Below are 27,678 nucleotides of genomic sequence, written 5' to 3' on the forward strand. Positions count from 1 at the left end.
CCAAAAAAGATTTGCTACCCCTTAGGTATGGTATTCAACTCTCCAAGATGATGTGTCCAACCACTTCTAAGGAGATTGAGTACATGAGTAGAATTTTTATACTTCGGTGATGGGGAGCCTCATGTACTTTATGCTATGTACTCGATCTGATATTGCCCTTACTGTGAGTATCACGAGCGGGTATCAATTGAATCAGATGAGGAGCACTAGATGGTTGTAAAGAATATCCTTAAGTACTTACGAAGGACTAAGGATTTGTTCTTGATCTTTGGAGGAGTACCTGAATTGTAGATTGAGGGTTATACAGATTCAAACTTTATGTTGGATCTCAATGATAGAAAGTCTACATCGAGATATGTATTTATTTGCAATGATGGTACAGTCAGTTGAAAGTATTTCAAGCAGAACATCATCGCAGATTTGACTACAGAGGTTGAGTATGTCGCCGCTTTGGATGCTGCAAAAGAAGAGATTTCTAATTTAAAAAATTTATCGCAAAACTTGGTACAATGACATCAGATGCCATACTGCTGTACTGCAATAACAATAGAGCCATAGTACTTGCTAAGGAGCTCTAATCTCATTAGAAATCAAAGCACATTGAATAGTGGTTTCATATCATACGCAACTATCTCAAAAAGTAATATATCGAGATGCGAAGATAGACTCTATAGATAACATGGCAGACCTGCTGATAAAGTAGTTGAGCCAGCCCAAAATTGAAGCCCCCCTTGAGAAGATGGAGCTTAGATTAATGGCCAATTGGTTTTAGTTTAAGTGAGAGATTGTTAGATGTATGTCCAATAAGCCAATTATTGTCCGACACATTATTTATTCTATAACATAAATTTATATTTAAACTATTGATTTAATCAATAAAAGATAAGTTTTTTTTTTTATTCAAGTATTATGTGTCCTTGAATCATCCTTGAAATTGATGTTATGATATATATTCTAAAGTATTGAGAATTAGAGGCATGTACAATCGATTCCTAAATTACTCTTAGTCATAGGATAGACATGGAGATGGTGATCGATCCAGATAGACCGACGCATGGTTTATTTCTTTCAGGATAGATGAGTCTCTAATATATAGTGTAGAGATACTGAGCAGCAAGTGTGGGTAGTTGTTAGAGAATAATTAGTACTAAGCATGACCATACAAAATATCACATGGATTTCTATCTAATCATCAGTGATCATCTCGATGCTGTAGTTGTGTGACTGGTCCTTTGACCTGTGGTGTCATAGTTTCTTATAATAAGACTACTATAGTTTCACTACACATAAGTATTGACTCAATTATAATTTTTTGTGGTGGATGTTGGCTTCTATTGGTTGAGCTATAGGAGCAACGTATACATCTAGATGGGATCTATCGAATTTGATAGAGAGGAATAGTCCTATGAGATTTGAGAAGCTGACTTCACAAGTCTATCACTGTGATTGATGGAAAAGAGTTTTTATTTGAAATTATTATTGGACTTGAGCTAATCGGATCTATTATATGACTGATGATGAGGTTTGATGATTTATCTATAACCTATCATCTAGTCAGGACTCATGATAGAAAGACTGTATCATATATTAGCTATATGTAGAGTTCTATTTTGGTTCTGCTGGATTGCCACTACATATTGCTAGATGTCACTAGTGGATTGTGAGAGCTCAATAGGATCATTTTGGATCAATGATCCTTGTCGAGTTAGAGTGAAATTATTTCGACCCATTAAAAGGGGTTTCAATGATACCTATGATAGAGATCATGGTATGTCTTACTACCAGATAGAATTGAACTTATAGGATTATACATAAAAGGAGAAGAGTTGGATTAGTTATAATTGGACTTATGAAGCATCAATTTATATGGATTTGAAGAAATCCTATTGGGTTCATGTTAACCTTGCTAGCACTTGTGTGAACCCAATTTCTCTTGTAGTTGGTTTGCTTATATAATAAGCATTAGCCAATTTCTACACTTGATTTGAATCTAATTGAAATTGATTCAATGGCCTTCAATGGTTGGATGCTTAATTTATGATTTGAATTAAATCAAGAAAGAGTTTTTTGATTTTATTCATCTTGATTTGATCAAAAACCCTTGAAGTGAATTTATGAAACCATATGGACTGATTTGTGAGCATTTAATTGGGTCCCATATGATGGGATGCCTAACACTGGGTGTGGACATGAGTGAAATATGGGTGGCGTCCCATTTACTTGGTCCAAGTATATTATGGTTAGGACTTCTAATATGATTAGGAGAAGGGATCCTAATTTGATTAGGATATCCTTATGATGTCTATTTAAAGGACCCTAGCCCTACTTCTCATATTATCTTATGATCTCCTATTCTTATGGCCACCTATTACTATGCCCACATCCCCTCTCCTCTCTTTCTCTAGCCCACACCCTCTCTCTAGGCATCCCCCTTTTTGGACCTTAGAGAGAAGTGAGCGGCATTCTTCTTGGTGTCAAGAGTTGGCACCAAGTTGATCTTAGTTTCTTCCTCTTCCTCTCAAATTGTTGAGAGTTGGTTACAACCATTTCTTATTTGTTGTTTTTTTGATTAGTTGAGGAATCAAGAAAGATTCTTGATTTTTTCAAGAATCAAGAAAGAAAGATCTAAAAGGTTTATGAGTTGATCCCTATCCAGGTTTGGTTCAAGCCTATTCAGACTTTCAGTTCAAGCAAGCAGAAGTCAAGAGGATCTATTTGAGGTCAGCCCTGTGTATACCCATAGAGACAGGATGCTTGTGCTGTGGTTTAGAGCTTGATCTATCCTAGATTCAGAGATTGAATTGGATTCAACCTTAGTTAAGGTTTGAGGCAAAAAAAAAAGCGATTCAGATATGTGAATTGATTACAAGCTTTTCTCATTCATCCTAAAATCAGTTTATGTTAATTTCAGCATATGAACTAGATCCATAGGTGCTTTCGTATGATGAATGCATGTCTAGATTAAAAATATTTAAATATAATTTTTTTACTATATTTTGAATTTAAAAAAATTTTAAAATCCATATGCACTAGCATCTATAGAAAATCCAACTGTAGGATCATCGAGTCAGGTATCGATGATGCTGATAAGATTGGTACATCTTATGTATGCTCAATGAAGATGGTGATTGATCTCACAATCACTTGTGTGATGATACTAATACAAGGATATAAGTATTCATTAGAGAATGAGTTTACTGAACTGATCCACAGAGAGAATATCTGATGGAGCCTTACAGCATGTCAAAAGATGGTTCTCTAGTGGGAGTGGTGCAAGTGATCCTTAAACTTGAGATCACTATGGTACCTTGTGTATGTGGACCCATGCTTTGGTTCATTCTCTAGTGTCTCTTTGAGAAATGTGTAGGATGTTCTAGGTATGGTGAAGTGTACATGAAGGTTGTGAGTGGTCAACAAGAAATCAATTACTCCATGTAAGATGAGAGTAAAGAAAACGGACAAGTGATTTCATACATGTATTTCAAAAATTTTTTGAAATAAATCGTTGCAGAAGATATTTAAATTAATCTTATTAATCTAACATGCATATGATCTAATCATTAAATCATCTATGCTAGGATCTATGACATGATATAATGCTTATAAAATCTGAAAATGAAACATAGATCGAGTCTATGTGATCAAAACAATACTGTATATCAAATCTACAATATAATTAAGTTGAGAACTCAATACCTGAGTGTGGGTAGCTGATCACCGCAACTGAAAAATATGGATCTAAGGTCCTTCTGGTTGCTCGCAGCCACACAGGATGTCCGACCTCTATAGGATATCCACACAAAGTTTTGGCCCTGATCGATCTCCTCAATAGCGCTAGCTCGTGTGGGATACCTTCTTAATGGCCGATCTCACTCCTTCGGATCTCGCGGACTCTTCTAAAGCTGAAGATGAACAAGGAGGATGATGTAGCGGTGAAGGAAGGGGGCAGAACTTTCTTCTCTCTTTGTTTTTCACTCATCCAAAAACCTTAAATCACTCACCCAAAGAGGAGACAGCACTCCTCTATCTCACATGCCAAGGTAGGCACACCCACCCCAAGACCTCACGCCCCACTCTCTTGATGAAAATTTCAGAATTCCTTACACTAAAAGCCCCTCCTTTGTCGCACAAAACAGACCCCATCTTATGGTGGGCAATAAGGAGTGGATAGGATTAAGTTCAAATCAAATTTGAACTTAAATTTAATTCAAGATAAGGATTAAGTTTAACTTGAATTCAAATACAATTTGAATTCAATCTTAAATCAAATTTTATCATCATCCACAAGGGCGTTGAGAAGGGACGAGAATCATCTGTGGGCATGAGACATAATTCATGCGAAATCTAAATTTGCATGAACGAATGTTGGGTGTGGAAAAAGGTGGTTGGCATTAGGGTTTGGTCCAATCCAATTGGACTCCTATTTGTTCCAATCCAAACCAAATTTGGTTAGATATAAATAGAGGGTTGAACCTAATCTAATTAGACATCAAATGAACTCGACTAAATCCTAATCTAATTAGAAATTAGTTGAACCCAAGCTCTGATCAAATTAGGAATCAAACATCGTTAGCGATTAGGTCATCTCATAACCTAATCGGATCAAACGTAATCGAATCCAATTCAATTAGATTTGAGCCGAATCTTATTGCTCAATTAAATTGAGCTAATCAGCAATCTAATTGCTAATTAATCTTTTATTAATTTATTAACTCTTAGTAAATTATTTTATCATAATTTTTGCATAAGGTTAATCATCAATCATATTGATGGTTATACCCTTGAATAATTCTTAATCATTGATCAGCCATCTGATCAGATAGAAATTTCTTTTATATGTGACCTCATAGGTTCGAACCTAAATTGATAGTATAGAAATAATTTTTTGTACTAATCAAAGTGACCATCTAGCAATGGTACCCGATGTCCGGATAGGCCGAATAGTTGCAAAGTAACATTTAAGAACCCTTGGCATATGGTTACTGTATAATTCATCCCCTTGACCCTCGATGCTTAGAATGGCTTTAGAGTTAAACTATCAACTCTTAATCAATATATCCATAATGTGTCTCAACCTCATAAATCCTGTGACTCCTCACAAGGACTACCCTAGCCAAGATTTTACTAAATTGAAACACAATATAGCACTATCTCCTAAGACTAAGAGCGATCAATTTCATCTTGACTCACACACAGACTTCGTAAATATTTGACTATACCTAGAAACCTTCTGTCACTGAATTAGAAATACAGGTAGTTCGATACCAAAGCACAGTGAGTTGCTTGCAAGTCACCGTGGTGATCTCAGATTGGAGGGATATTTATACCTATATCCTTTACAAGCTACTCTTGACAATAGAGTGCTCCATAGTTGGATCATGTTCTGTAAGATGTACTCCTACACCTCACTTGCACACTATACTAGTATCTCCATACTCCTTGATTACGAAGACAACCAACCCATATGGCACACAACGATCTACAGTTAATAAATATTATCGTCTTAGTAATAACATATCATTTGATCATGAACAAATTTAAGAACTACATGATAAATCCTTCTTTATTGATTGAAAAATATTTCTAAGGACTTCATCATAATACAAGAGTTCAACAAAGAAGATGCATAATTTATGATGAAAATATCAAATAATTTTTATTAATAAATAATTTATATACAATTTATAAGGAGCACAATCGTTTATAAATAAACGATTGACTTTAAGACATATTTTCTAATAACTTCCATTTGGACTAAAGCCAATCGAAATAGTATCTAATACCCATCTTCCACTTATAGTCATCGAACTCTTTGATTTTGAGGGCTTTAGTGAATGGGTCAGTTAGGTTCTCTTTTCTATCAATTTTTTGAAGCTTGATGTCATCTTGATCCACGATCTCCTGAACAAGGTGATAGCGACATAGAATGTACTTGGTATGCTGATGGGACTTTATTTTCTTTGCTTGAGCTATGGTTCCAGTGCTGTCATAGTACAACAAAATAGGACTATCAATGGAGGGTACCACTCTGAGCTCATCTATGAACTTGCGCAACCAAATAGCTTCCTTCGTAGCATCAGATGCCGCAATGTACTCCACCCTGCAAACAGAATCGGCCATAATGTGCTGCTTGAAACTTTTCTAATAGATCACTCCACCATTTAGGGTAAATATATATTCTAACATACTTTTACTATCATTATGATCTGACTGAAAACTAAAATTAATATATCCTATAAGTTTTAAGTCAAAATCTCCATAAATGAGCCATTGGTCCTTAGTATTTCTCAAATACTTATGGATGGTTTTTACAACCTTCCAATGGTTCTCCTTCAAATCAGACTGATATCTTCCCACTACTCCTAGTGAGTAGGCAACATCCGATCTCATACATATCATGACGACATAATAAATCCCACTGCTGAGGCATGTAAAATTTTACTCATATGCTCTCTTTCTTGAGGGATTATCAGATAGTCCTTAGAAAAAAAAATTTCATGGCCTATCGGAAGATAGCCTTTCTTGAAATTCTCCATGCTGAACCATTTTAGCACGGTGTCTATGTATGTGGATTGGAACAATCCAAAAAATCTCTTAAATCTATCTATATAGATCTTCATCCCTAGGATGCAGGATGCTTCTCCCAAATCCTTCATAGAGAACTATGATGACAGCTATATTTTTATTCCCTATAATTCAAGGATGTCATTCCTGATTAAGAGAATATCATCTACATACAATATAAGAAATACGACCACAGAACCATTAGCCCATTTATATATACAGGATTCTTCTCCATTCTTAATAAAGCTATATATTCTGATTGTCTTATCAAAATGCATATTCCAACTTCGAGATGCCTGCTTCAATCCATAAATAGATCTCTAAAGCTTGCACATCTTTGATTTATCTGTGGATGTGAACCCTTTAGGTTGTATCATATACACCTCTTCTTCCAACTTTTTATTTAGAAAAGTGGATTTGACATCTATCTGCTATATTTTATAATCAAGGTATGCCACTATTGCAAGCATAATCTAAATGGATTTGAGTATTACCACAGAAAAAAATGTCTCATCATAGTCAATACTATAACGTTGACGATATCTCTTAGCAACCAAATGGGCTTTATAGATCTCCATCTTTCCATCTGCGCCCTTTTTCTTTTCAAAAATCTACTTACACTCTATGGATTTTATCTCTTCAAGTGGATCAACTAATGTCCATATATTATTGATCTTCATGGACTCTATCTTGGACTTCATGGCTTCAAGCCACTTATCATAATCGGATCTCTGCATGGCATCTATGTAGGTGATTGGATCCTTATTATTTTCATGAAGTTCAACAAGATCACCATTTCGGACTAAGAAATCATAGTATCTATTCGACTGATATGGTACTCTACCGATTCTCCTCAATGGTGCCTCTATAAGAGGCTTTGGATTTAATCTAATCAAATCTAGTTTTGTGTTTTCAGTTGTTTGTGTCATTTTTTCTACCTATTGAACTTCATCAAGCTCAATCTTAGTGACATTAGTTCCTTCACTAAGGAACTTCTTTTCTAAAAAGAATACCTTATTACTGAGGAATATATTTTATTCATCAGCAAGGTAGAAGTAATAACCTCTATTTTTTTATAGATACCTTATAAATAAATATTTATCAAACCTAAATCCAAGCTTATCGGTGTACAAATATTTGACATAAGTCGGACAATCATAAATCCTAAGGTAAGAGAGTATCGACCTACGTCCAGTCCATATCTCATATGAAGTTTTTATGACTGATTTACTCGAAACCCTATTAAGTACATTACAAGCTGACTCTAGAGCATATCTCCAAAAGGAGATCGACAGACTCACAAAGTCCATCATGGATCGAACCATATTTAATAGAGTCCAATTCCTCCTCTCAGACACCCATATATTATAGTATCCCAAAAGAGGTCCATTGTGAGAGAACTCATTCTTTTCTAGATATGTCAAAAACTTATTGAAAAGATATTCACCTTTTTGGTTTGATCGAAAAGTTTTAATATCCTTCTTCATTTATTTTTCTACCTCATTATGGAACCGTTAGAATATTTTAAATAATTTAGATTTATATTTCATAAGATAGAAGTACCCATACCTCGATAGATCATCAGTGAACATAGTGAAGTAGTAATATCCACCTTTGATACTTGTGTGCATTGGTCCACATACATCACTATGTACTAGACTTAGAAGTTCACTGGTTCGTTCATCCTTTCTAGTAAAAGGTGACTTGGTCATTTTCTAAGAAGATAGGATTCACAGTTCGGTAATGATTCATAATCATTGAATTTGAGGATTTCCTCTTGAGTCAACCTGTTTATCCTGTTCTTGTAATATGACCTAGCCTAGCTGTGATAAAATATAAATACCATTATTCATTTATCCATGCATTACAGTAACACCATTTATAATAACATCATAATGATGATTCTTTATTGAAAATTTATAACCGTTCATGGCCAGAAGGCCTACAGAAATTACATTCAATAAAAGTGACGGACAAAAGTGACAATTACTCAAAATGATAGCTTGTGAATTGAAAACAAGTTTGACATTTCTTAAAGCTAGAACTGAAACTTATCTTCCATTTTCAACATTCAGGCATATCTCACCATCTTCAAACCTCCTATTGACCTAAAGTTCCTATAATGAATTATTAATATTAATTGGACTTTCAGTATCTAATATCCAGTTCATAGTATCACAAATAGAGAAGTTACAAGGGGTTATCATATAATTATCTTGACCAACAACAGCTTGCTTCTTTCTCTTATTCCTACTGTTTGGGTCAAAGAAAGCTATGTATTTAAGATTGTTCCTCTTTCAGTGACCCAACTTCTTACAACAGAAGTACTCTCTTGACTCTAGTTGGACTTGGACTTCTTAGTTTGATTGGGCTTTGACGCCCCAGCACTCAACACCTTCTTCTTAATTTTCTTTTTCTTTCCTTTCTTAAGGGATGACACCCTACTAAAGACCTACCAACCACATTCACCATCTCCTAATGGAGCTGGTGATCTTTTTCAAAAGTCTACAGCAATTCCAGCAAATCATGATAGTTAACTGTAGGCTTCACATTCTATAATGACTGAGAAATGATAGGTAGGATTTGGATAGAGAGTTTAGAATCGCATCTTTCTCTAGCTGTTCATGCAAGAAAAATCCGAGTTTGCTCAGATACTAGATTTGTTTGATCATGTACAGTATATGATCGATGACTGATGCCCCCTCCCTCATCCAAGCATTGAAGATGATACAACTGTTTTGTGCCTCTCAATATCATCAAGAGTACCGAAGGACTCATTCAACACTTACAACATATCCTCTGACTAAGCATCCTTGAACTTATGACTGAACTCATCATTCATAGCCATCCGCATAATACAACGCACCATAGTATGGTCATTGAGCCACTTCTGATAAGTATCTCAGACCGCACCATGAGCATTCAGAGTGAGCTCCTCAAGTGCCAGATCTGTAAAAATTTACAAGATCTGCTTGTGCTCCAGTACTATTTTTAATTTTTGATACCAACTATCAAAATTAGGTCTCGTCAACTTGTCACTGTCCAACAGTGACCAGAGCGACAAGGTACTATCCATAACTGCATAAAAGAAAAAACCATAAGATCTATTAGTATATAAATTATTTAAGCTTAAAGACTTAGACTTTAGTCTAAAGGTTCTTTCACTATTTTATACAAATTGATAGTCTCTATCTCTAATTTGAAAAATTATTTTAATTCCCTAGTAGATACTATAATTCACACAGACTGCATACGGGCCCGAGAAAAGGTCGGCCAATCCATGTGCATCTATGGGTAGGTTCTTAACCAATTATTTTTTCAAATAATTTTTAGTAATAATTTTGCCCCAGATTCCTTTTCAGTAGGCATAGACCTCCACTGAAAGTCCTGATTAGGTCTAACCATTACATAAATATACTCAGTGAATCTAATTAATAAATGATTAGGTTCGAAAAAAGCTCGACCAACCCAACCATTCGTCAGATTGTACAATACAGTCATCATATAGTGAATGATAATTCTAATATCCAAATAAATACCAAGCAGAAGGCACCTGCAATGTTTACCTAGACTATTGGACCCATTATCATCTACCTTAATAGGAGGCTATGATCTAGTTATCTCTATAACTATTTTATTTTAAGGATCTAATAATTTAGAAGATTTAACTAATATATTTTAGAAGATAGAGAAAAAATTGATCAGTAAGTCATAAATCTTCACTCTGACTTCATCAAGTCATGAAAAGGACTAGAGACAAGCTGATCTAAATGTCAAGCAATAAATCCTCCCACTGACTTCATCAAGTCATGAAAAGAACTAGAGATAAGTCGATTCAGGGGCATCTAAATCAGTCAAACTGATTAACCTTAATGGCATGTGTCAATTCGAATCATTTAGTGACCTAATCAAAACATAATTCATCAAGTTCACCAGGTAAGTGAGATCGATGGGAGGGTCTCTGCCAAGCTTGCCTTAAACACTATCAAAATAGTCAGGTAAGCGACTGCCAATTAAAAACTATCGATCAGAAATGTCAGACTTACCTTAGATACCAACTGATTAATTAGTTTTGATTTGATCAACCTAATGACTCGAACTCGATTACGGAGCCACAATCAGGTCCATTTGGTCTAATCAAAAATATGGACTTGACCAACTACAACTAGTATATTTGATCTCGAGAAATCTTGATTTAATCTAATTCAACTCTTGGTTAGATTGAATCAATTTCTCTAATTAGTCTATATTGCATTTGATTCTAACCCTAGATCTAACCTAGTTAAAAGACTTGACTCAAGCTAACCCATTTCTCATGATTTATGAAATATCTTTAGATCATTCATTCTCAAATCCAGATCTTTAATTTTCATAACTTCATTCTTAATTAAGTATGTGATCATTGGACATGGAAATAGTTTCATATTATGAAATCCTTTTTAGATCTAATCTAAACATGATTTCATATAGAATAATTTCAGATTTGAATCTGAATTTATATATCATATAAAACATCAATTTCAGATCTAAGAATTTTTGAAAATCTTTTCAAAAACTTAAATTTGAATATAAATAAAAATCTGGTTCTAAACTAATCTGAGATTTCATAAAAATTCTATTCAAAATAGAACCAAAACTTATTCTAAAACAAATTTGAAATCCGTTCAAAAAATTTCTACAAAATCTATTCGAAAAAGATCTAAAATGCATGAAATATTTGTTCAAAATAAATCTAAAAATCTATTCAAATATAGATAGAAAATACAAGAAAAATCTGATCAAAACTGATTTATGATTTCAGATTTCAGCTTAAAAAATCAACACATGTGATCAACTATTGATTAGATTTAAGATATCTCATATCAAATCATGTAATGATGAATTAATTAATTTCAGATCTAATGTATCAAATATCAGATCTAAATTAATCTAAAATTATTTCACTATTTTTCTTCATGAGACATAACAGTGGTACCCCAACACGTCATAAGAGAATCCCATCGAATAAGAAGAGAAGGTCATTAAACCCTCCTTGCTGTTATGACCGGACGGTCTGATGATGTTCATAATTTGAGTACTAAGCTGCTAAGATTTAAATCTAATATATCTAATATGAAATAGATTAAATTCAGACTTATATGTATAAATATTCATATCATAAGGAACCTAGGCTCTGATACCATGGAAAGAAATGGGTAGATGATTTCATGCATACATTTTAAAAATCTTTTGAAATAAATCATAATAGAAGATATTTAGATTAATCTTATTAGTGTAACATGTATATGATCTAATCATTAAATTACCAATGTATATGATCTATGACATGATATAATGCTTATAAAATCTGAAAACAAAACATAGATCGAATCTATGTGATAAAAACAATATTATAGATCAAATCTACAATGTAATTGAGTTCAAAACTCAATACCTAAGTGTAGATAGCTCATCATCGCAACTAAAACATATGGATCTGAGGTCTTTCTGATTGCTCAAAGCCACACAGGATGTCTGACCTCTACAAGACATCCACACGAACCTTTGGCACTGATCAATCTCTCTAGGAGTGCTAGCTCGCACGAAAGCCTTCTTGATGGTTGATTTGCTCCTTCTTGGACCTCACAGACTCTTCTGAAGTCGAAGATTAACAAGGAGGATGATGTAGTGGTGGAGGGAGGGAGGAGAACTTTCTTCTCTCTTTGTTTTTCACTCATCCAAAAACCTTAAATCACTCACCCATAGAGGAGACAGCACTCCTCTATATCACATGCCAAGGTAGGCATGCCCACCTGAAGACCTCACACCCCACTCTCTCGATGAAAATTTTAGAATTCCTTATGGTAAAAACCCCTCCTTTGTCACACAAAACAGACTCCATATTATGGTGGGCAGTGAGGAGTGGATAGGATTGAGTTCAAATCAAATTTGAACTTAAATTCAATTCAAGATAAGGATCAAGTTTAACTTGAATTCAAATCCAATTTGAAGTCAATCTTAAATCAAATTTTATCCTCATCCACTAGGGCATTGAGAAGGGGTGAGAATCATCTTTGGGCATGAGAAATAATTCATACAAAATCTAAATTTGTATGAAGGAATGTTGGGCATGGGAAAAGGTGGTTGGTGCTAGGGTTTTGTCCATTCCAATTGGACTCCTATTTGTTTCAATCCAAACCAAATTTGGTTAGACACAAATAGAGAGTTGAACCTAATCTAATTAGACATTAAATAAACTTGATTAAATCTTAATCTAATTAAAAATTAATCAAACTCAAGCCCTGATCAAATCAGGAATCAAACACCCTTAGCGATTAGGTCATCTCATAACCTAATCGGATCAAACCTAATCGAATTCAATTTAATTAGATTTGAGCCGAACCTTATTGCTTAATCAAATTAAGCTAATCAATAATTTAATTATTAATTAATCCTTCACTAATTCACTAACTCTTAGTAAATTATTTTATCATAATTTTTTCATAAGGTTAATCATCAATCATATTGATGGTTATATCCTTGAATGATTCTCAATCATTGATTAGCCATCCGATCAGACAAAAACTTCTTTTATGTGTGACCCTATAGGTTCGAACCTAAATCGATAGCATAGAAATAAATTTTTATACTAATCGAAGTGACCATTTAGCAATGATATTCGATATCTGGATAGGCAGAATAGTTGCAAAGCAACATTCAAGAACCCTTGGCATATGGTTACCATATAATTCATCCTTTTGACCCTCAATATTTGAATGATTTCAGAGTTAAACTATCAACTTTTAATCAGTACATCCATAATATCTCTCAACCTCAAAAATTCTATGACTCCTCACAAGGACCACCCTGATCAAGATTTTGCCGAATTGAAACACAATATAGCACTATCTCCTAAAAATAGAGTTGTCAATCCCACTTGACTCACACATAGACTTTACAAGTACTTGACTATGCTCAAAAATCTTCCGTCACTGAATTAAAAATTCAGATAGTCTGACACCAAAGTATAGTGAGTTGCTTGCAAGTCACCATGATGATCTCAAATCGGAGAGATATTTATATCTATATCCTTTGCGAGCTACTCTTGATAGTAGAATACTCCACAGTTGGATCATGTTCAGTGAGATGTACTCCTACATCTCCTCTGCATGACATACCAGTATCTCTACACTTCTTGATTACGAGGACAACTAACTCATATGGCACACAATGACCTACACTTGATAAACGTTATCATCCTAGCAATAACATATCGTTTGGTCACGAACAAATTTAAGAACTACATAATAAATTTTTTTTTTATCGATTGAAAAGTAGTTCTAAGAACTTCATCATAAATAGGAGTTCAACAAAGAAGATGCATAATTTATGATGAAAATATTAAATAACTTTTATTAATAAATAATTCATATACAATTTACAAGGAGCATAATTGTTTACAAATAGATGATTGACTTTAAGACTCATTTTCTAATAGAGAAAATATTCTATGTGGTCTTATAGGGTGATAACTCAGAGAATCTCTGATCAGAGTAGAGATGATAGTGAAAAAGAGTTTTTATTGGTTCATCAATCGAGTCATCATTATCGGTTCAGAATACATATGGATAGATATTTAGGCTTGACATGATTCCATGCCCATGACTTATCTGGAATATTATGTGATCGAGGGATTGAATTGCATGATAACTCACCATGGAAAAATAATTTTGGTATTCCATCAAATTTTACATCTTCTGGATAGTCATGATATGTGCTAGATATCAATCTTGACTTGTAGTTTTCAGTGAACTAAAAAAGATTAATTCAGTAAATTAATTAGAATGGGTTCTAATTAATTTATACATTTGGGTTCAATGTATCTTGGACCTAATTGGATTAGGTACATATGACCTGAACCTACTGTTGGCTAGATGTGGAACCCAATAGGTCATACACAAAAGAGAATTGGTCTAGGACTTTTGATTAGGTCTTGTTGAATCTAATTGAATAAGGATTTGGTTGAATCCTAAATGGATTTGAGGCAAGCATGCTAGCACATGTCTAAATCCTAATCCCTAATCTAATTGGATTCATATTGGTATTGGGCTTTGATTAGTCAAAGACCAGATTTATTGACTTCAATAGGGTTTTGAATGGTTCAGATCCTATCTTAATTTGAGTCCAAGGCTCCTTATTTTTTGGGCATCCAAGAGTTGGATGCTGGAAAGGTTTAATGTCATATGGAAGAAGTACATTGTTGGGTTCTGGTGGCACAGCGGAAGGGTTAGGTATTTAAAAATTTTTATTAAAAACACCCGATGCACCAAAAATCCTAATGCCCAAAAACTCTTGACAATATCAATCAAAGTATAATAAAATAAATTTGGATCAGAAGAATACCTGTAACGCTAATCCAATTTTTACGAGGTATCCAAGTTTCCATCCTCCAATAGTGATCCACAAGAAAATTGATCCAAGGACAGTGCTCCTTCTTCACCTTGCTTCAAGAGTTCTAACCCTTAGAACTTGACCAGCCACCAATCGATCAGATCTTCCTCCAGACCTGAGTCTGAACCTTTTTGAACCATCCACTGGACTTGACCACCTTTTTCTAGATCTCTTAAACCCTTAGAGCTATTAGGATTAGGCTTGTCTTAAAAGAACAAGCCTTGTCCTAAAACCTAGAGTTGTAAGAGAGGGAGAGGGGGAGTGGATAGGGGATGTAAGAGTTGATTATCCCATCTACTGTCCCCTATTTATAGCACTAGATGGGGTGCTAATAGAGAAGGCATGCCTCATCTGAAAAGGCATATCAAGTCCTCGTATCACTTATCTGAGAGTCCTTAAACAGAAAGACTCTTCAGGGGGTGATAAGTCGATTCCTATCTTCTCACGCGTACATGCCCAGAGCAAGATGCTTTTTTCACCTTTTCACATATCAGATTAGTGTAAAATTTTGTCACATAAGCCATTATTCAAATAAAAATGCCATCACCAAATGATGCCTTATTTGGATAATAATTTATGTTGAGAAGGACTCTTCACCGAAGAGACGTGCGAGCACCTTCTCCCTATCGCGCGCACGCACGCCCAAAAAAGGGTGTGAAAAGCAACCTTCCTTAATTTGATAATTCTTCAGATTTTTACCACATGATCATTACTTAAAAGTGATCTTTATCATGAAAGAATATCAGATAAAAAGTTACTTAAGACTTCCTAAACAGAAGGAGTCTTCGCATCCCTTCGCGCATCTAGAAATTACTGTTGCACGTGCAGCATTTGAAGGATTTTTCATTCTTTAAAAAGTATGCTACATGGGTTATCATCTAATCTACTTACCATAAAAATTAGAGGCCCAAAACAGAAGGATTCTTAGTCCTCCACGTCACAAATAAAGTGCGTATGCATTCTGCATATTAGCGCCAAGAGTCCTTAAGTTGGACTCTTAGTTATTTGGTGTGTACACCAGATATGGTGCCTCTTTTTAGCTGGTTCTAGGTGGATTGAGCTGACTCAAATGCCCACCAAATTGAGCTAGCAAATGAGCAAGGCATGAGACCAAATTGATCTCTAAAAGAGCTAGGGATTCCACATGTGCTAGCATGCTTACCAGAATCCTGATTGAATCCAAAATTCCAATCAATCTTTTTTCAAAAGGATCCTTGGCTAATTTTTATATGTGTGTGACCCATTGGGTTCCACATCTAGCTAGTAGCAGGCCTGGGTGCAAGTTGATCTAATTTGATTAGAATTTAATCTAACCGATTTAGGTCCAATCGAGCTAACCTAATTTCAGTAATTAGAACTCTTTCTAATTGGCATTCGAATTAAACTCTTTAATTCAATCAAAAATCTACAAGTCAAGATTGACGTCTAGCAACATATCATGACTATCCAGAAGATATAAAAATTTGATAAAAATATAAATATCCCTTCAGTGGCAAGTTACCGTGCAATACAATCCTTCGATCATCCCAGCACCCTGAATATGTTCATAAGTATGGAATCATATCAAACTCAAACACATATTCATATCAATTCTCAATTAACCAATGATGACTCCAATGAAGAAGCATTAGAAACTCTTTCTAATCTCTTTATTACTTTTGGCCAAAAGATTTTTCTCGAATCATCTAGGATTGAGAATACACAGGATACGATCTCCTCTTACTAGGAGTGATCGATTCCATACTGACCTACTCACAACCTTCATACACACTCCACCATATCCAAAACATCCCATACATGTCTTAATGCCATGCTGGGTATGAATCAAAATATGAGTTCATGTGTATAAGATTCCATGGTGGTTTCAGGTCTAAGGATCATTTACACAACTTCCACTTAGAGAACTTTCTTTAACATGCAAATAAGACTTCCATAAGATGTTCTCTTTCATCGAGTCAATTCAGTGAACTCATTTTCCTAATGAGCACCCACATCCTTGTATTAGTGTCTCACACAAGTGGCTAGTGAGATCTGCCACTCTCTTCATTGAGCATACATAGGATATGCCAGTCTATTCAGAACATTGATCCCCGACTCAATGCTCCTACGACCAGAAATATTTAAGATTAAGATTTTAGGATTTTAGGTCTCACTAGCATGACTCATTCATGTCTCTTAAAATCATTGTCCTAATCTTTGGGGTTCATCATTATCTTAGACATAATAAGATACAGCTAATATGATGAATCAATATCTCAAATAATAAATATTATTTTATGAGTTAGAAAATTTTAAAAAAAATTCCATCGCAACACACTTGCGATTAGCTTATAGGGCACTCTTTTTTAATCTCCCACTTGCACTAAAGCCAATCACTTTGTATCTCATACAATCAAGATGGCGATCATATAACTGCTGTGGTATGGCCTTAGTGAATAGGTCTGCTGTATTGTCTACTCATTTAAGGACAACATCTTGTCTCTAACGAGATGGAAATGTCTGAGGATATGCTTGGATTTATAATGAGACCTAGGTTTCTTATCTTGAATAACAGCCCCGGTGTTATCAAAATAGAGTGGCACCGATCCTTCAATCTCAGGAACAACTCCTAAATCCATGATAAACTTTTTCATCCAGACAGCTTCCTTAGCGGCTTTACTAGCAGCGATGTACTCTGCCTCAGTAGTTGAGAGCTACTATCTACTGCTTAGAACTCTTTCAATTCACTGTCCCTCCATTTAGGGTAAACATGTATTTTGATATTAACTTGCCATCATCTGGATCAGATTGAAAATTAGAATCTGTATATCTCTCTAGTTTCAACTCTGATCCTCCTCCATATATGAGAAAAACATCTTTAGTCCTTAGGTACTTCAAAATATTTTTCACAGCTTTCCAATGATCCTCTCCTGGATCTGCCTGAAATCTATTAGCTACGACCAAAGCATAAGCTACATCAAGCCTGATACATAGCATAGCATACATTATTGATCCTACAACCGAAGCATAAGGGATTTCATTCATCCTTTTTCTCTCTTCTGGTGTTTTAGGGTACATTTTCTTAGAGAGATGTATACCATGATTTGCAGGTAGATAACCTCCATATTAAACCTCTTTAATATGAGATCTATGTACTGTGGCTGAGATAAGTCTAACATCCTTTTAGATCTATTTCTATAGATCTTTATACCCAGTATATAGGATGCTTCACTCAAGTCTTTCATGAAAAACTTATTTGATAGCTAGGTCTTGACTGATTACATCATTGAGATATCATTCTCAATGAGCAGTGTATCATCGACATACATAATCAAAAAGATAACAGTACTCCCACTTATCTTTTATACACACATGGTTCATCCTTATTTTTGATAAAGTCAAACTCTTTGACTGTCATATCAAATCGGATGTTCCAGCTCCTTGAAGCCTGCTTTAATCCATAGATGGATCTCTTTAGCTTGCATACTAGATTTGCACTCCTACTTGAGACAAATCCCTCTGACTGAGTCATATAGACTTCTTCCTCTAGATTATCATTGAGAAATGTAGTCTTGACATTCATCTACCAGATCTCATAATCATAGTATGCTACTATAGCAAGCAAAATTCTGATGGACTTGAGCATAGCCACTGGTGAGAAGGTTTCATCATAGTCAATTTTTTACTTTTGTTTGAAACCCTTCGCCACCAACTTAGCTTTGTAGGTTTCTACTTGGCCATCTGCTCCGATCTTCTTTTTGAAGACCCATTTACACCTTATTAGGATCACAGCCTTAGGTGCATCAATCAAGATCCACATTTGGTTAGTGTACATCGAATCCATCTCAAATTTCATGGCTTCCAGCCATCTATCTGAGTCTCTACTCATGACAGCTTCCGAATAGGTCAGTGGATCATTATTTTGAATGATATTGATTGAATTATCATTCTCAATGAGAAAACCATATCTCAAAGATGCTTGACGCACTCTATCCGACCTTCGAAGATGAGGTGTGTGTTGTGGATGTACCTCATCCTTGGATACTTTTGATTGAGAATCTTCTTATGGTCCAACTACTGGTATTTCTGGATCGATTTGTAGATCATGAACTTTAGTAAGTTCAATATTCCTCCCACTACCTCCTTCTTGGATGAATTCATTTTTCAAAAAAATGGCATGCTTACTAATAAATACTTTTTGATCAATAAGATGATAGAAATAGTATTCATTAGTTTCCTTAGGATACCCTACAAACCTATACTTGTCTGATCTAGCACTAAACTTATGTCTAAAAATATTTTTGACATAAGCAGGACAGTCCCAAATTTTAAGATGTTTAAGATTAAGCTTCCTTCCCTTCCATATCTCATACGGTGTGCTTGCAACAGACTTTGAAGGCACTCTGTTTAATATGTATACGACAGTCTCTAGGGCATATCCCCAAAAAGATATTGAAAGATCAGTGAAGCATATCATGGACCGCACCATATCCATTAAAGTGCTATTCCTCCTTTATGCTATACCATTTAACTGAGGTGTATAAGGAGTGAGCTATTCAGAGAGAATACCTTTACTTTTAAGATGATCAAGAAATTCACTAGATAAGTATTCTCCTCCTCGATCAGATCAAAGAACCTTGATACTTTTTTTCAATTTGTTTCTCGACTATACATATACTCCTTGAACTTATCAAAAGCTTCGGATTCATATACCTGAACCTTAATAAATCATTTGTAAAGATAGTAAAATAGGTCTTCTGATCTGAGTTATTATCAGTCCATATACATCTATATATACTAGAGCTAACAACTCACTTGTCCTCTCTCTATATCTAAAAAATGGAGTCTTGGTCATCTTACCCATGAGACAAGATTTATAAGGCATAATCATTTGGGTCAAAAAATTCTTCTTTGTATAACTTATTTATCTTTGACTCATTAATATGACCAAGACGACAATGCCAGAGATATGTGACATTCACATTTTCTCTATTTCTTTTCATATTTCTTTCAATATGAAAAATATTTTTATTAAGTGCAAGAATTAAAAGATTGTTATCAATATAACCACTACCATAAAATACATTAAAAAAAATGGAGCATCCATTTTCCATTATTCTTATTTCATGACCTTGTTTTAATAACAAAGGTATAGAAATAATATTTCTAATGACCTTTGGCATATAATAACAATCTTTCAATTCTAAAGTTTTGTCCGAAGGCAAATCAAGCAATCAAATTCCTACAGCCTCTGCGCTAATGGACTCTCCACTTGTGCCATAAAGCTCGAGGTCACCCATTTTTAGACCTTTGATATTCTATAGTCTCTATAACGAATTACAAATATGTGATCCACAGGCAGTATCTAATACTCAAGAATCAAAGTCTGAACTACTCAAAAAAAATAGGTCTGTATCATATACATATCTTTTGGTACTACACTTGTACTTTGCTTCAAACTTGCAAGATTATTCTTATAATTATACCCCCAATATCCAAAATTACCATAAAAATGAATAGCTAATATCCATGTGGACATCTATTGCCTTTTTATTATTACTGACCATCTCAAGGTCAGAAATATCCAGAATATTAGAGTTTTTCTCCGATATTAATCGATCTTGCAAGTTCCTCAACCAATCCACATAGTCGATATCGGTCAATATATTTTTATTCATAGTATTACTTAGTGAAAATAGAGAAGCTATAATACAGACTTAAATCTACATAAATAAGAATAATAGTATAAGCAGACCACTCATGTTTGACATGCATAACTAGATGAGGACTTTTAAACTAGTTATATCTCCACTATTTTATTGGATACCATAGCCCTCTCCTATGGTAAACGAGATATATTTTATATTTATCTTAGTGGGATTGAGATCCTAATTCCTCATAATATCTTATGTTAACACAACAAACCCTTATGAGTTCATAGGTAGGAAACTCTTTCCAATTACATCTCATGCAATTTTCAATATTTTGTCTTGACCTTTAAAATATTATTAGCCTTGTGTTAACACAACAAGCTATAAAATTTTAGTTAAGTAAAATTTTCATTTCAATACAGTCAAAATCGAATATAACTGCCCTTGTGTTATCACAACAAAGTAGTATATCCAAAATTACTGTAAGCATCTTTTATTCATCAAGATTATGTTATATCAATCCTTATGACAAGCCTTATGGTAACACAATAAACTAGCCATAGTTCATAATATAACATTAACCTAGCATGAAGGAAGGCCCTTAGTAGTGTTTAAAATACTAAGCTACATTCATTCAAGATTCGAACTAATTCAATTGACCAGAAAAGTGATAAGATTGGTGGGGATCACCCCATTGCTTTTCTTAGACACCAATAAAATTGGCCAGGCCAGCAACGGAACCAATTAAATAACCACCGCACTTGAAACACTCCTTAGACACCAATTAATTAATCGATTCAAGAAAATAGGTCAGCTTCTGGTTCACAACACTATGACTTAATATAATTTTTATGAGGGCTTTAATGATTTCAAACACATCCTAATTCAATCAGTCACAATGATGCACTATAATAGTTGTATCTTAATAATCATAACAACTAATCATGGCATCTTTTATCATATCTCTAAGATATAGAAGCAGAATCATACAATATGATTATAACTAAACATCTCAAGCATATCATATATGCATGAAGTTCTAATAAGATGCATGAATATAAAACTCTTTTTTTTCACGGTTCTTCTTGGAGCATCATAGTGGCATCCCTACACACCATAAAAGTACCCTATTGAATAGGAAGAGAGGGTTTATGAACCCTACTTACTCTTATGACCGGATGGCCTGATAATAAACCCCAATTAGAGTACTAGACTATTAAGAAAATTCTACACATACATCATGCATTTTATATTTAAAACATATCTCTTAGACATGCTAGGGTTTGGATGTTCGATCGGGTTCAACCCTTGACCCGACCAGAACCAAACCACAAACTTATGTATGATCACAGTCAGATAATAATTCAATCTTTGATTATATAGATCAAGGTAGGCTTTGATACCACTATTGGGTTCCTGTGGCACAGCAGAAGGGTTTAAAAATTTTCATTAAAAATACTTGATGTACCAAAAATCCTAATGCCCAGAAACTCTTGACTATATCAAATAAAGTATAATAAAATAAATTTAGATCAGAAGAATATCTGTAATGCTAATCCAATTTTCACAGGGCATCCAAGTGTCTGCCCTCCAACAGTGATCCACATGAAAATTGATCCAAAGACAGTGCTCCTTCTTCACTTTGCTTCAAGAGTTGTAACCCTTAGAACTCGACCAACTACCAATCGATCAAATCTTTTTCCAGACCTGAGTCTGAACCTTTTTGAACTATGCACTGGACTTGACCACTTTTTTCTAGACCTTTTAAACCCTTAGAGCTATTAGGATTAGGCTTGTCTAAAAAGAACAAGCCTTGTCCTAAAACCTAGAGTTGTAAGAGAGGGAGAGAGGGAGTGGATAGGGGATGTAAGAGTTGAATGATTACCCCATCTGCTGTCCCCTATTTATAGCACCAGATGGGGCACTAACAGAGAAGGCACACCTCATCTAGCAAGATATATCAAGTCCTTGTATCACTTATGTGAGAGTCCTTAAACAGAAGGACTCTTCAAGAGGTGATACGTCGATTCCTGTCTTCTCACATGCACATGCCCAGAATGAGATACTTTTTGCATCTCTTCACATATCAGATTAGCATAAAATTTTGCCACATAAGCCATTATTCAAATAAAAATGCCATCACCAAATGATACCTTATTTGGATAAGAATTTATATATGAGAAGGACTCTTCACCAAAGAGATGCACGAGCACCTTCTCCTTGTCGCGCGCATGCACACCCAGAAAAGGGTATGAAAAGCAACCTTTCTTAATCTGATAATTCTTCAAATTTTTATCATATGATTAGCACTTAAAAATGATCCTTATCATAAAAAAATATCAGATAAAAACTCACTTAAGACTCCCTAAATCGAAGGAGTCTTCTCATCCCTTCGCACATCTAGAAATTACTATTGTGCATGCAACATTCTTCCAGCAACTTTTCATGCAAAATCTGAAGGATTTTTCATTCTTTAAAAAGTGTGCTACATGGGCTATCATCAGATCTACTTATCATAAAAATTAGAAGTCCAAATCAGAAGGATTCTTAATCCTTTTCTATGCCACAAATAAAGTGTGTATGCATTCTGCATATTAGCACCAAGAGTCCTTCTTAAGTTGGACTCTTAGTTATTTGGTGTGTACACCAGATATGGTGTCTCTTTTTAGCTGCTTCTAGGTGGCTTGAGCTGACCCAAATGCCCACCAAATTGGGCTAGCAAATGAGCAAGGCATGAGATCAAATTGATCTTTAAAAGAGCTAGGGATTCCACACGTGCTAGTATGCTTACCGAAACCCTGATTGAATCCAAAATTCTAATCAATCCTTTTTCAAAAGGATCCTTGGTTAATTTTTATATGTGTGTGATCCATTGGGCTCCATATCTAGCTAGTAGTAGACCCAATTATAAGTTGACCTAATTTGATTAGAATTTAATCTAACCAATTTAGGTCCAATCGAGCTAACCTGATTTCAATAATTAGAACTCTTTCTAATTGGCATTCGAATTAAACTCTTTAATTCAATCAAAAATTTATAAGTCAAGATTGATGTCTAGCAATATATCATGACTACCTAAAAGATATAAAATTTGATAAAAATATCAAATATGCCCTTCAGTGGTAAGTTACCATGCAATACAATCCTTCGATCATCCCAGCACCCTGAATATGCTCATGAGTATGGAATCATGTCAAACTCAAACACATATTCATATCGATTCTCAATTAACCAATGATGACTACAATGAAGAAGCATTAGAAACTCTTTCTAATCTCCTTTCTACTTTTGGCCAAAAGATTTTTTTCGAATTATCTCAGATTGAGAATACACAGGATGCGATCTCTTCTTACTAGGAGTAACCGATTCCATATTGACCTACTCACAACCTTCATACACACTCTATCATATCCAAAACATCTCGTACATGTCTTAATGCCATGCCTAGGTATGAACCAAAATATGGGTTCATGTGTACAATATTCCATAGTGGTTTCAGGTCTAAGGATCACTTGCACGACTTCCGCTTAGAGAACTATCTTTAACAAACAAATAAGACTTTCATAAGATGTTCTCTTTCATCGAATCAATTCAGTGAACTCATTTCCCAAATGAGCACCCACATCCTTGTATTAGTGTCTCACACAAGTGGCTAGTGAGATCTGCCACTCTCTTCATTGAGCATACATAGGATGTGTCAGTCTATCCAGAACATTGATCTCCGACTCAATGCTCCTACGACCAGGAATATTTAAGATTAGGATTTTGGGTCTCACTAGCATGACTCATTCATGTCTCTTAAAATCATTGTCCTAATCTTTGGGATTCATCATTATCTTAGACATAATAAGATACAGCTAATATGATGAATCAATACCTCAAATAATAAATGTCATTTTATGAGTTAGAAAATTTTAAAGAAAATCCCAACGCAACACACTTGCGATTGGCTTATAGGGTACTCTTCTTTCATACACGCCATGAGATAGCGCTATTAGATGTATGTCCTAAAAGTTAATTGTTAGCTGACACATTTTTATTCTATGATACAAATTTATACTTAAACTATTGGTTCAATCAATAAAAGATAATTTTTTTTTCGTTCAAGTGTTATGCATTCTTGAATCATCCTTGGAATTGATGTTACGATATATATTCGTAAGTATTGAAAATTAAAGGTATGTATCAATTCCTAAATTACTTCTAATCATAGGATAATTATGGGGATGGTGATCCTTTCAGATAGACTGGTACACGATTCACTTCCTTCAGGATAGATGAGTCTCTAATATATAGTGTAGAGATATTGAGCGAAAATACAGATAGTTGTTAGAGAACAACTAGTGCTGAGCGTGACCATTTAAGAAATCACATGAATTTCTATTTGATCGTCAGTGATTATCTCGATGCTGTAGTTGTGTGACTGGTCCTTTGACTTGCAGTGTAACAGTTGCTCAGAGTAAGACTACTGTAGTTTGACTACACATAAATTTAGCTTGATTATAAGTTTTTGTATTAGATGTTGGCTTCAGTTGGTAGAGCTGTACGAGTGAAGTATGCATCTAGATAGGATCTATTGACCTTGATAGAGAGGAATAGTTCTATAAGATTTGAGAAGCTGAGTTCACAAGTCTATGGCCATAGCAATATGAATGATGGAAAAACAATTTTATTTAAAATCACTATTAGACTTGGACTGATCGGATCTATCATATGACTGATGATGAGGTTTGACGATTTATCCATGACCTACCATCTAGTCGGGACTCACGGTAGAGGGACTGTATGATACATTAACTATACCTAGAAATTTTATTTCGATTATGTTAGGTTGTCACTACATATTGCTAGATGTCACTAGTGGATTGTGAGAACTCAATAGGATCATTTTGGATCAATGATACTTGTCGAATTAGAGTAAAACTATTTCAACCTATTGAAAGAGATTTCAGGATATCTATGATAGAGATCATGGTATATCTCATTACTAGATAGAATTAAACCATGGGGTTACACACAAAGAGAGAAGATCTGAATTGGTTATAATTAGACTTATGAAGCACCAATTAATACGAATTTAGAGAAATCCTATTGGGTTCATATTAACCTTGCTAGCACTTGGGTGAACCCAATTTCTCTTGTAGTTGATTTACTTATATGATAAGTTTTACCAATTTCTGCACTTGATTTGAGCCTAATTGAATTTGATTCAATAAGATTCAATGATTGGATGTCTAATTTATGGCTTGGATTAAATCAAAAAAGAGTTTCTTGATTTTATTCATTAAGAACCCTTGAAGAGAATTTATGAAACCATATGGGTGGATTTGAAACTTTTAATTGGATCCCATATGATGGGATGCCTAGCACTGGGTGTGGACTTAGGTGAGGTATGGGTGGCATCTCATTTATTTGGTCCAAGTATATTATAGTTAGGATTTCTAATATGATTAAGAGGAGGGATTCTAATTTGATTAGGACATCCTTAAATTGTCTATATGAAGGACCCTAGTCTTTACTTCTTATATAAGCTCTCTTCCTCCAATCTTGCCGCCACCTGTTACTGTGCCCACACCTCCTTTCCTCTTTCTCTCTTTAGCTTATGCCTTCTTTCTCTAGGCATCCCTTGTTGGAGTTGAAAGAGAGGTGGGCGGCAACTTGGTTGGAGTCAAGTGTTGGCAGCAACTTGGAGTCAAGTATTGGCGCCAACTAGTTTCTTGGTTTCATCCCTTTTCTCTCAAGTTTGTTGGGAGTTAGTTATAACTAGTTCTTGGTTATTGTTCTTTTTGATCAGTTAAGGAATCAAAAAAGATTCTTGGTTTCTTCAAGAATCAAGAAAGAAGATCAAAAGGGTTCACAATTAAAAGCCTCTTTAGGCTTGGTTCAAGCCTATTTAGGCTTTTGGTTCAAGCAAATAGGAATCAAGAGGATCTATTCAAGCCAATCCTGTGGATATCCATAGAGATAGGATGCTTGTGCTATTGATTCAGAACTTGTTCAGGCATAGATCTAGAGATTGAATTGGATTCAACCCCAGTTATAGGTTTGAACCAAAGGAAAAGCGATTCAGATATGTGAATTGATTACAGACTTTCATTTGTTATTCTTAAAATTAATTTATATTAATTTCAACATATGAACTAGATCCATAGGTGCTTTCATATGATGAATGCATGCTTAGATTAAAAGTATTTTAATCTAATTTTTTTATCATATTTTGGATTTAAAAAAATTTTGAAATCCCATGCACTAGCACCTATAGAAAATCCAACAGTGATACCAGAGCTACATATAAATATGCATGAAAATAATATAAAATTTTGAAAATTATTTTTAAAATTCTGATTTTAGATTATACTTGAGATGTATAAGTTTATGTTTATATCTAAAAAGTATTTTAGATCTGATTTTTATTTATATATGTGCGATATATAAAAGTATACATAGATTAGAAATTTAATTTTTATGATCTGAATTTTTTATATATGTGATATATGATGGTATGTTTAGATTTAAAATTAATTTTTAAAAAATCTAAAATTTTTTGTATATATGATATATGATTGCATGCATGTTCTAAAAGTATTTTGAGAATCAAAAACTTATTTTTTATGCAATTAATTTAGATCTGAAATTTATTTCAATGATCTGAAATTAATATTTGTATGAATTGTTAGGCATAGGTAGTTTTGCATTAGGTTAATAAAATACATCTTAGGTTACAATTAGATCATATTGAGTTGAAATCGATAGAGCTATTGATCGAACCGAGTCTAGTATTGATTTGAATTAGATCAATTGAGCTTATGATTCTACAAGTATTGTAGATTTAGTTGATTAAACCCCATATGTAGAATCATGTCAACCTCAGGACCTAATCCGGATTTATAGCTTGAATCTGATTTACCTACATTGATTAATTAAAACTAATAAGCCACTTGGTATCTAAGGTAAGTCTCGATCGGTGGTTTTTAATTAGAAGGCTACTCACCTAGATAATTTTATCTACGATGAGTTAATGACGTACCCTCCCATCGATCTCACTTATCTAGTC

The sequence above is a fragment of the Elaeis guineensis genome, chromosome 7, assembly GCF_000442705.2.
Source record: "Elaeis guineensis isolate ETL-2024a chromosome 7, EG11, whole genome shotgun sequence".
In the NCBI taxonomy this organism is placed as follows: domain Eukaryota; kingdom Viridiplantae; phylum Streptophyta; class Magnoliopsida; order Arecales; family Arecaceae; genus Elaeis; species Elaeis guineensis.